The sequence below is a fragment of the Euwallacea fornicatus genome, chromosome 24, assembly GCF_040115645.1.
Source record: "Euwallacea fornicatus isolate EFF26 chromosome 24, ASM4011564v1, whole genome shotgun sequence".
NCBI lineage: Eukaryota > Metazoa > Arthropoda > Insecta > Coleoptera > Curculionidae > Euwallacea > Euwallacea fornicatus.
This window is the reverse complement of record NC_089564.1, coordinates 2548047-2563513: the sequence shown is the minus strand read 5'-3', so window position 1 is coordinate 2563513 and position 15467 is coordinate 2548047. Positions and strand designations below refer to the sequence as shown.

At 34.4% G+C, this 15467-nt stretch overlaps 1 protein-coding gene across 8 annotated transcripts in view; it reads right to left on the bottom strand.

Annotated features, from left to right (window-relative positions):
- Positions 1–15467, bottom strand: part of fdl (fused lobes) — a 113049-nt gene that overhangs the window by 62791 nt on the left and 34791 nt on the right. For 4 of the 8 annotated variants that reach the window (XM_066296144.1, XM_066296141.1, XM_066296140.1 and 1 more), the window contains exon 2: positions 2031–2069. The exons of 2 other annotated variants lie outside the window; for them this stretch is intronic. The gene's annotated coding sequence lies outside the window, so the exon portion shown is untranslated. Of the gene's footprint in view, positions 1–2030; positions 2070–13655; positions 13686–14622; positions 14774–15467 lie in introns of those variants that run through there. 2 more of the 8 variants (XM_066296143.1, XM_066296145.1) reach the window with 2 other exon arrangements.

The window sequence follows — 15467 nt, the reverse complement described above, 5'->3', positions numbered from 1 at the left end:
AATGGGCAGACCGAGCGTCCCCTCTCAAAAGGATAAACCGCGGAATGAAGAACAATTCAAGATAAGTCTAAGATTAAACTGGTACATAAAATATTATAATGGTATATATAAAAACGTGTTTCCGTTCTCTTCTTTGCACTTTTTACAATATTCTTTCCTTGGGGCACTGACTGGCAACTTCAAGGAACATCGATCTCTGAGCTCTTTTCCTGAATGGTGCAGTGAACAAAGGTTGTCACTCCCATATTGGGCGTTTTTATTGCAATTTGTAAAATCCAACTAGTTTGACCAAAAAATTCCCATTAAAACTTCTTTTTCGTGGAAACCTCATTTTTACGGGGAATCGATATAAAGTAGTCAAGAATGAGTCTTTTCGAAAATAACGAACATTGATTAGTTCAATTATATTTGGTCTAAATTCCTAAACGATTCTCTAAAAGAAATTCTGAACTTTGATCACGATTTCATCAACTTTTATGTTTGGTAAGTACTGTCTTGAAATTTAAATTCTAAAGAATTCCTGAAAGGTTCCATAATATCGAGTTTCCAATAAACAAGCCCTAAACGGCTCTTACACTCCTTTTTTTTTAAGTTAGCTAGGATACATTGAGGAAATTCCTTTAACATCAGCTTCAGGGATTTCAACGTAACATTTCGTTGATTTTGTTCTCAAATAACCTAGAGGTAAAATTACCTAACAGGTGTAGTTATTATTTATAAATCTGGTTTGGATGTTTCGCTGCTGAATTTATCTGTGGGGTTGTAACAGGAACATTCAATCAAAATGCGGATTTTAACCCAAAGAGAATCCATGTTTCAGTTTTCACCTTCTGAAGCTAATTGCTGGAAGTTGGTAACATAACGTTAATTAAATTTTTAATAAAAATTTTCAACACAATCCAACAGTTAATCTCAGCTGAAAAACTCCAGCTCATTTAAAAAAAGAGTAACTAAATGTATTAAAATCCTTATGATTAATATATTAAAAAAACGCCCTGTAGCGAAGGACGTTCTAACTTACGGAATGATTATTCATTCGCTTGGGTGGTTAACGGGAGACAATCAATACCCTTAAAACCTTTCAGTTGGACTCCAATGCCATCTATGGTATAAAACCGTATACTGGTATGAAAATATCAAAAAATAGTATGTGAAAATATTGTTATTCGCTGATAGTATTGAGTTAATAGTGAGTTATCCAGACAGTGGCTATACTATAGTACATTGAGGAGAATATTCTTCTTTTCCATTATACCTATGTGAGCCTGCACGAACGCTCATTCCGAAATATGTGAACGTGAACAAAGGAATATTGAAGACCATAGAACGTGACTTACCTATAGTTGAGATTGGACAACTGAAAAATGGGAAGAGCCCTTAGGGAAGATAAAGGTTGGTCACTAAGACTGGCTTCAAAGGTGAATTAAAAGAAGCAAAGCTAACATGTCACAGACTTTTAAAATCAATGGTATAAGGCAAAGAACACTAAATCGATAGTCTTTGTCGGACCAGAAGGGTACTGAAATATTTCGAGAGTTTCGCAATGTTCTCTATTATGTGACACGATAGATTTGTTTACTTCTATTTGAACTCATAGTCAGGAGGCAACATCAAAGTGTACCATTTATTACTTCGAATTTCGACTTCATAATGTGCATTTCGATAAAACTGCAAATCGAAAGCTCGAAAATTGACAAATTTCCCAAAAATTCGGAAAAGTCTCGGGATAGTGCCACTTTTCGAAAAAAATTCAATGAAAAGAAGTAATGGACGAAGGCAACATGAAATATTTTCTATTTACATCAAAATCACCACCAGAAACTGGAAGAAATCTAGATGACTTGCAATTTGCTGTAATATAGATTCTGATATACATTTCTTATAATTGCAGAAGCACGAATTCAACGACTTCGAGAGTTCAATTTTTAAAGAAAAACTTTCTCACTTTAGATACAATTTTATTTTGTACTGATGCAATATGTGAATAAAATATGTGACCCACTGTTAGTTCGTGAGGAACAACTTCTTACCTATTGCGGCTGCTGGCTGAAGAAACGTACTAAGTAGAGCTGAAACGAAACAATTACCTTTATTAGCAGGAATTAGACCGATAAATGTGTTTATATGCAGATTATCATAAAGTTAATAAACCTGTACTGTTGTGATCTGCATCAACAAACGCATAAACACGGTTTCTGATTTTGCAATTTCCTTGCATCCAAGTACTCTGTAAAATGGATTTTGTTTTATTTGCAAACTTTGTACAGATGTTAAATTTTCATCAAAAATGAGTAGATCATGTCATATAATACCTCTTTAATTTTCCAAAAAGTGCAAATTTTCATATGAATTTCATATTTTTTTTATATGAAAAAGTGGTGACTTGATTACAGATACACGCTGTGTATGAAAAAAATGTTAACGTCATATTTTATATAATATAGCGTTAGCCCTGATCTTCACTTTGAATACAGAACATTACAAAAAAAGTAGACTAATCTGTTAACAACTGCGAATTCCTAGAACGAAAATAATAGAACTTTTATGACACCATTTTCCATAATTTTGGATTTGGAGTTACTGATACGATATGCAGGATGTCAAAATTGTAAAATTCTAAAAGCATTTTTTGAAATCTGTCAAAATTTTTGAAATGTGTCAAATTACCTATGTATAGCGAATTCGAGCACCCGAAAAGTGCGCACCTGGTGCGGCAATATGGTCGTCGAGGAATACCTGTGTCAATCTGATACTTTACATAAAACACGAGAAAAATTCGACCATTTTGTTGCGTTCACTGCGCACTTTTCTGCCGCCTAAAAAAGTCAAGTTATGATATTTCGAAAATATGCAAGTAAAATTGGGATTTGTACAAAATTAACAAAATTTCATTTTTGAAATTCACGACAACTCTGACCTAAACAGTGATCTAATTTGACAAATTAATGAGGGCAGAAGTCATCAAATAAGGCTATAAGGGTGAGATTTTAGTATCTGCCTAGTATTATTCAAAAATGAAAATTAAACAAATAGAAATTCAATTTATCGCAATTTACTAGATACATATACAGTAATTGTTACCTCCGAAATTATATAAGAAAATGACGATACAGCCCTGAGCGAGTGATCGTTTCTTTCCTTGGTCTATCTGGATTAAATGGCCGAATATTGTCCCGGACACAATGACGTTAACTGGTGCTATTTCCATTCTAATTTTGCAAAATTACCCCATAATTAAAGATAAATGGAAAATTAGGCAATAAAATTAACTTGGCTGGGATTGCCTATTGTAGAGAAGATTTGACGAATCATGAACCAGCTCATTTGTTGTTTTCCATTGATCAGCTTACTTGTTAATTGAAAAGAGGATTAGTTATTTAGGACTGATTTGTTGACTTTGAAAAATTGAAATTTTTGCTTAACAAGGCGAGTTTTCTATTGAATAGATACAGGCTAGTTACATAAAGTTAATCCCAATTAAAATATTTCAAAATGTGAACGTGACACTCAAACATGTATGATAATGTTAATAATTATTAGAGCGTTCAGTATTATGTCCGTATACACCCTCTTTGAAACGGTATTGAAAGCATTACAATTGCAGTGAATTAACATACATATGTAATAAGTTTTGTCTATGAGGCATATATCATAATCGACGATTATCGCCCGGCAATATGCGAAAAACAATATTAGAAATATCAGTTCTGACATGTCTGACACTTTAACAATCCTTAAAATGGCTTTCTGCTGAATAAAAGCTTCAATTAGTGGTAATATTGATACTCTTGTACAAGAGCTTTTAAAGCAGTTATATCATATATGTATGTAATATTAACATGTCCTGTTTCACATTTTCCATGAATTGAGTTCAAACTGCTTAGCATCTACGAGTTAAGAACTATAAGTAATTAACCCACTGAGAGCTTGTTATTATAATTTAAATGACATTATCCGCCTACGTAATAATACAGTACGTCCCCGGATGGGGTGGCTAAGAGAAAGTTTCGTAGTTTTAGTTTTACAAGGTAAATGCATTTTTTTATGAAAGTTTTTGTTTGTTACAAAACGGTTTGGTCACTTATCACCGTTTCAGTTTTCCCTTTCGTTGGAGAGAAATATCGAAAAATAGCTCTATTTAGTTAAAAAAAATTAAAACTTGAAGACCGATGAATTCTCGTTTCCATGGCAACCGTAATCGAGTCTTTTGTTTATTAAATTTTTATTAAAATAATTCAATAAAAAAGAAAAAACTACGAATGAAAATTCCGAACACATCAAAACATGATCCCATTGTACTTGAGAAATTGCACACCATACGTTCGCTTTAACCGAGTGTTCCAACTGCAAGCGATACGGATATAAGGTTGGTATGATCCAATACCTTGCATACTGGACCGAAACGGTACCATTGACGGGGAACCTGGCTTTATCAGAGAATAAAATGTCTTGATGAAAGTATTGGTTATCATTGATTTTGAGCGCTCATTCACAAATAGAGATCCAGACATTTTGCTTGATCTCCTGGCTCTAAAGCATGATGAAAAATTAGCTAGAAGGGCATGAATTTTTTATTTGTTTCAATATTCTTTGAATATGTGATTGACTTATTCCTAATTGTCGCGATCTTTGCAGTAAAGAAAACTGCTGATTATTTTGAACCGGATCCATTACAATAAGGGTCGAAACGTCATCTTCATCTAAAGCTATCCTAATTTTCTCTACATGTAATATGGAGTCTTCTTTACATCTAATACTTGATCAATTTTTGTCCACTACATTTTGAGATGTATTATACCTGAGGTATAAAATCAAAATGTGGAGACTTTTGATTAAATTCGTCGATAACTCGATGAATGGTTTCATCACCTTTGTCACAGCACTGTTTCAGTTCTGCTCACTTGTCGCTACTGAACACTATCATTTAATGTAAATCTTGTTTACAGCTGCCATGAAAGCAAGATTTAATTTTAAGGATATAAAAAATTTTAATTAAATGGACCTATTTTTCGATATTTCTCTGTAACGAGTGGAAAATTGCAGCGGCCAAAACTGATTCGACCGTTTTGGAAAAAAACAAAATTTTTCCCGAGAAATATATTCCTTTTGTAAAATTAAAAATAAGTAACATTTTCCTGTTAGCAACTCCATCCGGGAGCATAGGGGTGGCGGGAGCAAATCCACGCAACGCTCAGCTTCGTGAATCATTGAGACAAGCACAAGTAAATTTTAATGAAATTTCATATCAGAGCTTCAGACGTCACGGACCACTTCTTGAAATACCAGTAATATTCAAGCATCAGCCGAAAAGGGCATTAAACATTTTTTTAAATCGTAATTGCGGGACTTTGCCCCAAGCAATAGGGCAAAATCCTGCGATGCGAGTCTGTGCCCCAATAAAAGTATGTTAACGGAAAAAAATCAATTTCATGATTTTTTTTTAAATTCAGTGCCATCTTACCTATACACGTAATACCGTATAAATCAGCAGTATAAATCGGAAAATGAAAGAAAAACCGAAACAGAAACTCTTCTTTTATTAGTAAATTTTGCCAGTATTTTCTTAATCATTGCTTTCTTCATTGAACGAGATGCAATCTGAACTGCTATCATGTACTGAAAATTCTGCATTTGACTTTGAAGAGGCCACGTCCGATTCGATGGGTTTTTTCCAGCTTCCATTCGCTCTCTTCAGTTTGATGCAGACAACTCTAAGTTACACTTTCTGGTTCTTATGACACGTTGTTTTCTTTCTCTGACAAGCTCTTTTTTTTCATTGCACGATTTTTCCTTTCTATTGCACGTTTCTATTTCTCAACAATCAGTCTTTGTTGTGCCTCTGCTTCCTTCTCCATCCGTTTTTTATTATGTGAAGTGTAAGAAGCAGAGATTTCAACCCTTTACCCTAACGTTTTCTAGTTATCTTAATTTTAGGAAGAGGAATGATATCTATCGGAGTAATCTGGAATTGAGTGTCTTACTCCAACACAACGGGGAACACTTATCATTTGCAGTGCCAAAAGTTGAGTTATCAAAGAACCACAACTTCGTTCAGCGCTGAACCGATTTTAATCATACACCTGATGCAAGATCACACTGTAAGTTCTATTCGAAACAAAACAAACAACACTGGACAACTGAACTAAAGTCTAGAAAACAGGTACTAAAATAACACCAGAGAACAAGAGACCAATGATTCTTGGTACTTCCAAGTTTGAATATAAGTGATTAATGAATGGGTCAAAGGTACCTTACTAGGGCGGTAAGAATCGAAACGAAGGGCGAAAGTGAGAGTAAAAGGAATTGTTGATATCGCACATGCTCAAGGCTGGCTGGTCGCCTTTGAGTAGCACCCCGTCAATGGAATAACAATTAAAGATAGTTTTTGTTTAATCTAAAACACAAATTATGCCCAGTGATTTGTCTATGGTACTCAGGGTGCTGGGTTTCAATCAACTGGACAATAATTTAGGTGTCTAGACGCAACAAGTGGTGTTGGGTACTTCCCCAACAATATCAGTTTTGCATCATTTGTAGAAGACACTATTGGTTTGATAGATAGTAGAACAAGAAATGTGAGATTCTGCATTACGAGCTTCAAAAATAGCCGGCACACCTTCATCGTCTCTAACATTCTCATTGTCATTAAAGTCAATTGTTCGATCATCATGATTGATTTCCTATCCTGGTAAATCCTGGTCTGTTACTTCTGGTGGAAGAAAGTCAGCTTCCATGAAGAAATGGGGATGAAACGGATGAATACTTCTCGCCTTGACAGCTTGAGCTGCAGTCGCAATGATTCCTGCTTCCTCAAAATCAACTTAAATGTTGCTGCAACACTGTACACGTCGAAATTCTGTCCAGGATTGGAGACAGTGCATGAGTCTACAGCGGTATCATAATAAGTCTTGAGTGGTCCAAAAAAACAATGATTTAGTGAAGAGGTGGATGTTGTGATTTGTGACTTAAGTAATTGCTTGTAGGCTTGTATGGGAAATATGGTTGTCCAAAATAACCAATATGGGGGTTTCCGCATTTAAATTCGTGTATTTTACGAAATGTAGCAGCCACTTGATGAACGTGAAACTGTCCATATAGCTTTTGTCACAGTCATATCGCACGCAGGAGAGGCACCTTGAAGCAGTTGACGATTTTCTCTGTTTCTTGCATACATAATGTAAGAACGACTACAATTTCCTAGTAGATTCATTGCACACAAAACAGTGACCCTTTGCCTTTGTTCTGCAGCTATTGTCTTTCCAGCTTCCCTTTTTCCTGTGGGGGCTATGTGAAGGGGAAGTTTTTTGGGGACAGTTTGTAATCCGGTTTCGTCTATATTACAAATCTGATTAGCAGTAAATTTGCGTTTCCGCATTGCAGACCCCAAATTATCAAAAAATTGGGAAAGTTGAACTCTGTTGAAACCCCCTGCCCTCGCAACACTGGTTTTCCGTGGTACTCGTAGAGACAGTTTGTTTCGTTTCATAAATTCACGCGTAAAATCCCTCCAAACGAGCTGAGAATGGACTGAAAATTGATGTCTTATTCCGTTGTTCTCTGCATATTTGAAGAAGAGAAATCGTAAAGATTTCAGAGTAAGGTCAAAGAAACTTCGATCTAGAGCAATACAGCGGCTGACTAAATCTTTTTCTTGAAATTCAGGAAATGTCTTTGCAATTGTCCAAGTTTATCACCTCCTCTTTCCTTCAGTTGGTCCCGTAAGGTTTTTTCACGGAACCCTATTCTTTCAGCAGCCTGGCGCACCTGAAAACTAGTTCCAGTTAACCTTCGTACTTCAAGTAGTTACTGTTCCATCGTAGGCCTATAGTCCGTCTTTCTTTTAGGGTTTCTGTGGTTACAAAGTGCTTCATTTCTCTATTCTTAATGGGGCGAAATTCCACATTAGAGGTGCGGGGCTTCGCTCCAAACGAACTGCGGGGATGTGCCCCATTTTAAAGGAACTATCTTTATCCTATGTGTTAACAAAGTGAAGTAAGAGTTGCCGCCTAAAATTGAACGTTCGATGCGGTTGTAATTAATGATAATTAAATATACCGAGATTTTTCTACTGTATTTTGTTAAATTAAGCGGTCAAGTGTTACAACCATTACATCGAAATTGCTAAAAAGATACCTAATTTGTTCGGCTCATCGCGTGCCGAGCATTTTTTTGCTTTTTGTAAATAAATAGTTTTTACGAAAATCAACCTGCCACCTGGTGGCCGATTTCTTAATCTATGATTTAAACAATCGTTGCGGGACTTCTCCCCACGAGGTGATTTGCCGCCACCTACCCTATTGTACCCCTACGGGGGTCACAGCTTTGCAGAGGCTCTCAGCTTTGCATTAACTTTTATAGATTTAATTGTTTTTAACGATATTTTTAAAGGCACCAAACCCCATAATTATTTTTTTATTTACGTGGGCACCTAATTATTCAAATGGGCCTACGTTGAAATATGAGTAAATAATTGCTGGTGATTAATTTTCATAAATACCTACATTTTTCTTAAAGTTTTGAAATTTGTGCAGATAAGGAGTTGTGCTGTAATATATTTTTTCAGTTATTCTTGCATATCGATTAAGGAGGAGTGTAATTTTTGGCCGATAATCGTGTCTCGACAAGCCTGCAACGGGATTGAGGTTCCATATAGTAACAAGTGATTCTGTCTCAAATTCCAGTGAAATATTTTGATAGCACAGAAACATGTTCTGTTTGCTACACATATCGGTCCAAAGTATAATACATTTTACACGAATTTGATAGTGGGAATCCATCCAATTGAAACGAACTAAAAAAGATTCATAGGTTTGAAGGTGGAATTTTTCCTCATTAGATAATATGAGGCGACCTGGTAGCAAATTGATAATTGCGGCTTTGCTGCGAAATTATGAGAAAATGATTAAGGAAGCCATTACCTTCCTGCGTAGCTCAAGCTAAGTATAATTTAATCTGTACACCGATAACATTGTCGAATTAATATTACGTAATTACATAATGTGAAACATGTTTCTCATATAATACAAAAAAAAATTATGATGAACGCAGAAATTAGCTATATGAATTCCAAATCTTCGAGCACATCAGATTTCCTAAAGTCATGATGGATTGCAAAAGAACCTACAAACAACATGTGTTATAATTAACTTGTTGATATAAAAAATTTAATTATATGGAAGCGTCGACTATCGGCCTTGGAATTTTACCAATTAATAAGACGTAATAACATAAAAATTAGTACAACCCAGTACTACGTAACTTGTTTGACGGTAATAATGTCATAAAAAGGTGTTTAACTACTTACTAGGTGCGTAATCGGCTTAGGTCAGACTTTTAGGAATTTTTTTAGGAAAAATTTAAAGCAATATGTTAAACTTGAATAGAAAGTGAAGCACGTTTATCTACGGAGGGGGGCGGGAAGGGAACAGGAGGAGCACAACGAAAAGAGTTATTGGAATAGTACCGTTATCATGCATAGAAATGGAACATTCTGCTTCGACATCAATTTCTCTAATTCGGACAAAAAATGTTTTGAATGAGAAGAAAGGGCTTGAAAACCTTGAGAAAAACCAACACATCATCAAAGTTCCAGTAAATACATCTTTTTTGCGGTGAATGTCCGGGTTATTTGCCCTGATACGGTATTTCTATTATTGAGACGACATTGAACGCATTTATGTATTTTTTTCAATGTGGTGAGAAAGGAAACAATTTTATTGCATCATATACCAAAAAATATGTTAAAAGAGATATCACCAATTTCTCATGCCAAAATGTGCCCATTGAATTCGATTTATCCACACCGTGCGGTTTCAAATCCTACCCCCCCCCCCCCCCCACTGTTAATTTTTTAACAGATTTTTTTTTGTTCAAGTTGGATTTCTGATAAAAATCAATCATGTCTAATATTCAACCGTCTTTACGCCCTCTTCTAATTTACTAACTGCAAGAGTCAAGTTTATTAGATTTATGACTCTTTCTGTATTGTACGAAAAGAAGTGTAAAATAGGATATTTTACTTCCCTTTATCTGCTCGAAAGTAGATATTTTCTGGTATGAAAACCACATGGCCGAGGTGATAAATCAAAGGGTGCCTGCAGTATTGGTCCCTAATTGTAGAGTGGTGGAAAACTTACTAATCTTTTGTATAGTTAGTTCTTAAGGAACTTTGTTTGCGATAACGAGGACGTGTCTACTGACTGCAATTAATAAAATCAGAATTGATCTATCTTGAGTGAGATTATTTCTAAAGCCCTTATCCAATAGTTCGAAATCAGCATTAAGGAGGACAAAAATACGATCTTCGGACATTTACTTACTTTTTTAAATATTACGTTATCGGTAACACTAGTAACACCTCAAATTAAAAGTCTTTCAAAATTGCATACAATGGTGTATTGTGATTTGAAATCTATCGATTCGTTTTCGAGAAAAACAGATATTACATTGATAAAAAATGTAATACAAATTAAGTTAGATAATATGTAAATAGTGAAGAAGGTTGTTTGTTGATAGGAAATTAATTTGTTTTCGATTTTGTCTTCACAGTTTTTCGTAAAAAAAAAAAAGTAAAAAATTTTGTTGGCGAGCACAAAATCGAAAATCAACCAATTTTCTATCAAAAAAACAGTTTTTTCATTATTCAGTACTATTTAACTGAGTTTTTATTGCATATTTTAACAAATGTATACCTATTTTTGTCAAAAACGAATTCATACACTTTGAATCGCAATACACTATTGAATATATAGTTTTTAAAGATCTTTAATTTGAGTCGCCCTTTGGCCCACGTTTCATTTTTTTTTTATTGCTTTTGGCTATTTTGTGCTACCGATGACGTAAGCAACATTTAAAAAAATAATCTACGTCAAAAGATAGTATTTTCCACTCTATTTAATGCTGCTTTTGAATTAAAAAGAATGATTTGTTAAAAAGTTAACAGGGGAGTTAACTTAAAGCCGCATGGTAAACGAATATGCTTCGTTGTCGAGCCAGAAGAAGATCCATAGTTGATGAAAAACGCGTTTTTTTCTTTTTATAGTCTTGAAACACTTTGTAGCTGCCTAGTAAAAGGTAGTACCCCATCCAATGTGTAGATTTTTTATATTTTTTTCAGTTAGTCTTTTTCATGCCTTAAATCCTCCTAAGGTAAGGTGAAAAGGTAATTTTAAATGCATATAACATTTTATATTATGACAGTACTGTTTGGTTACATCCAAATACTCCAAAAACGAACGTACAGAATACAAAATATTGAGGGGAATTACGTATTCATTATCAGCACATTTTTACTACTCACTTTATTCAATGTTGAGCCCCGAATTCGTATAAATTAGTTTTACCGATGGAAAACCTCATGAATACCATGATGCCAACGAAAATCGAAAACGTGTTCAACTTCACTCCTACAAACTATTGTAAACGTGCTAAAATATATCAAATCTCGAACTTCTTGACGATCACAGGGTATATTATATGACGTGCCCTATATCGAAGAATAATAATAGTTTGCAATATATGAACTATAAAACTGTGAATAAATCTTTGTTAAGGAAATATCGAGGCTCATACAGTTTTATCATAAGAGTTTCCATTGCAAGACCTGCTTTCTCGATAGAAGTTAACGTCAATAAAATTTCATTCGTTCCATTCATCTCCAGTCGTTTAACAAGAGAAATTCATGAATTTGATTTTTTTTTTAACAGATCTTTGACTGCTCCTATTTCCTTAACAAACTATTTTTTGAATATAATTGATTGTTGCTTTGCGGTATGTAACACGTGATTAAATTACTGCAATTCCATACTTCGGTATAAAAATATTATCTCTTATGGAGAGGTTTAACCTCCGACTTATCACCCCGACACTATAGACGGGAGCCAGATAACGTATCACCAGATTAGTCATGAAGTTAAAATTATGCAACATAATATCTAAGAAATTCCATTAGTCTTAATGACTGGTTTAGCACGTCATACTCCTGTGTTGTGAACCGTTCCATATTATTTCAAGGGACACAAAATTTCAGGTCGAACCGTTACCGATTTCGTGCTTGTTGGCACTCATCAGACGGCCGTAGGCACATAGGCTCTTGTAATGATTTCAAGTCTCATCTCAAATTTTTTCCCTAAATAACTTCTAGAAAAACCATTCAATTCAGTTTAATGAAGATTTTAGCTCTTAGAGTAGGTTTTTCTGGTTTTCTACTTCCCAACCAACGCCTTACACGAAGCTATTTATCTACGATTGTCTGATGAGCGCCAATAAGCACAAAACTGGTAACAGTCTGGTCTGGGATTCTGTATCCACTAATGTACAGTGGACCGTTTCTCAACACGAAAGTATAATCTCTTATGCCAACCACTAGAATTAGCGGAATATGTGTGAAATAAAAAATTCTAAGGTGTCTAGGAATATTCGTTTAGTAATATCTCAAATTTGTCCTCTTGCAAATTGCGAAGAAATTTTGAAACCGTTAAAGAAGTTCTAAACTATAAAGAAGTTTTTGAGAAATTCTGAGCCGTAAAGCATTCATAGAAAGGTTTGAAATTCATAGAGATAGTTCATAGAAAGAATTGATTAAATATTCGATACTGATCATTAAAACCTACATTTTCAAACATATTATAGTTCTTCAATACGTAAACTCTAAAAATATACTGAAGAATTCATAAATAATTGTCCAGAAATTCACTAAAATTCAGACTACGTGTGGGAATTTTGAAAACAAATAAGATTTAAAAAAATTCTAGATACTCGTGCATAGATATTAAAAAAAAAACTTAAAAAAATATTTGATTATTTTTAAATTATAAGATGAATGTAAAGAATTCTTCAATATCGACTTTGGAAAGATTTTGGAAAAGACAGGTTAGAGCTTAAAAACTTCCAATTTTATGAAACTAGGAAATATGCAGAAGGTTCTTCCAAATCAACAAATTCATGACTAACTAGGTACTTCATAAAAAAAAAACAAATTGGATTTTTTCGAAGAGACCTAACTAAATTGTAAAATGTACACATACAGACTAACCAGACTAATTCTGCCACTCCTTTTTTTCCAATGAAATAGAAAATGATTTCTTATTTGGAAAGACCTTCGGGCAGCAATAACGGATGCCGGAAACTGTAACAGTTTCCACTATCCCTTTACTAACAAACAAACCAACTCTGTATATATAGGGTGGGCCAATAAAAACGAAATAAAGCCGATTTTCTCATATTTATCGCTTAGAGAAAAAAATCGCTGACTTTTATTACTGGGGGAAATGGTTTGCGCACATTTTGAACTTTCCTTGGGAGGAGGGGGGGTGTAAAGACGCACCTCTTAAATCTTAAATGGGATTAGGGTTCAAGTGATATCTCATTTTAAAGGTCATCTAATTGTCTTTTCGGCGCTGGCAAGTTTCCTGAACTTCACGCAGAAATTTTCGATAAAACGCACTTTCAATGCTGAACGGGTCAAGATTGAAGAAATAATAACTCTTTTTCAAATCGTTAATTAAATAATAAATCGTAATTCTTAAATGACAATTTTTTGAAAAAAAAACATTTTTTCTGAGCACAGATTTAAGATTTTGATACAAGCAACCTTACAAATAGAGATGATTCGATTACATTCAATATTCACCGACAATTTTACTTATGTTACTTACTCTTTAACTTAACGAGTGTTCGAAAGGTTTTGGACCGAAACAGTCACAGAAACGATCATATGAAGCACTAAATGCAGATGAACTGAATGTAAATGACTATATCACACCTACTTCCATCGTGAGGTAAAAAATACTGCTTTTATTTTCGTTAAAAGCATGGAATTCCATGGCAGAAATAACTGCTAAAACTTCACTGATAAAACTGCAAACAAGATACTGAGAGATGATAATAATTTCAAGACTTTAAGTAGTAAAATAAATCATTTTTTTTTAAACATATCAAAATAGATTGTAGATGCATTTCATTGGGTGATAAAAATAACTGACGTTAAATGCTTCCTTGCCTCAAGTTAGCTCAAGTGTGACTTGAAAAAAGCACCTTAAACACTTGTGACATAAAAATCATACTAACTACACAGATTGCAAAGGCGTTACTATCCTTTAATGACCGGTTTTTTATAAACGTGTTTTGTTGAAAACGCATCATTCGACCCCTAATCCCATTTACGATTTAAGATTTAGCCTACCCCCAACCACCACCCCTATCCCAAACTACAAACCGACGGATCCTAACGATTTTTTCTTGCAAGCGATAAATATGGAAAATTCGCCTTATTTCGTCTCCGTTGGCCCACCCTGGATGTGCATCCTGGGTCCTACCGCTTTTGCCCAAAAAGCTCAGTGCTTAAGAGAATTTTGTTGAGAAATTTTATTTAATTGTGATTGATTAGGACAGCCCGAAGTCCCGCATGGATAAAGACTATTCAAATGTTTATTTACTGATGATTAAATAGAGGTTGGTGAGATTGCGGGAGGTCAAGAGTGTTATCGTTTATCGAAACTGCAAAGCTCTAATCATATTATAAATTTGTTGTTATGCGTTGTTCTCGTTTAGACCTAAAGCTCAAACAACTCTAACTCTGAAAACTTAACGATATTTACATCATTCACACATTCGCCCACATACCTTGCATTTCTAAATTTCCGGCAAGTACTCCAAGAATCCATCTACAGGGAGATTAAAGGTCAGGACAAAATCGCTTTCTGCATGAACCCGACAGACACATGTATAATAAAGTACGTAGCAGTAAATTAAAGGACACAATTTAAACAATAGAAATGAACTGCACAATGTCCAGCGAAATTGAACATAATTGAAATGCATGAGTGGGTTCGCGGAGGATGTAGGTAGTTTATGTTTAGTTCCGTGAAAATACGGTCTTGATAAACTTGAAATAATAATTTAAAAAAAAAATGATTATGCGTCTTCTCGGTTGGTTGTAGCCAGACCATGACGTACATTTAAGCTAAGATGGACGTGGTTGGAAAATGTATTAAGCGGCATGGGAAATGGAGATTTACGACGGAAAAAACTCAATTAAAATCGTTTATATGAATCAGGATTCAATTGAGAATCTCAATTATAGCTTTTTCAATCAGAAAAACTAATGCAAAAATAATGTATCATAGTCCCTTATAATGAATGACAATGAAGTAGTGGGGCAATCCATTACGTCTGCTCTACACTTACCAGTATAGTGCAATTAAGTTATATGTACCAGGTCCTCAAAAAAACACTGAAGTAATATTAAAGGAAACGCGTTCGTGTAGTAATTTGGTACTTTGAGAGACTGAAAAATTCTCAATATACACACACCAGCAAATTTAAAGGAACACATTGCACCTGCAGTTTATATCTTAACTTTATTACTCTATAAACTATGCGGTGTATCCGGTTTTTTCATAGCTGTATTTTAACCACGTATTCTACGCTTAAAAAAACAGTAGTGTGCTATATAAACTACATTCGAA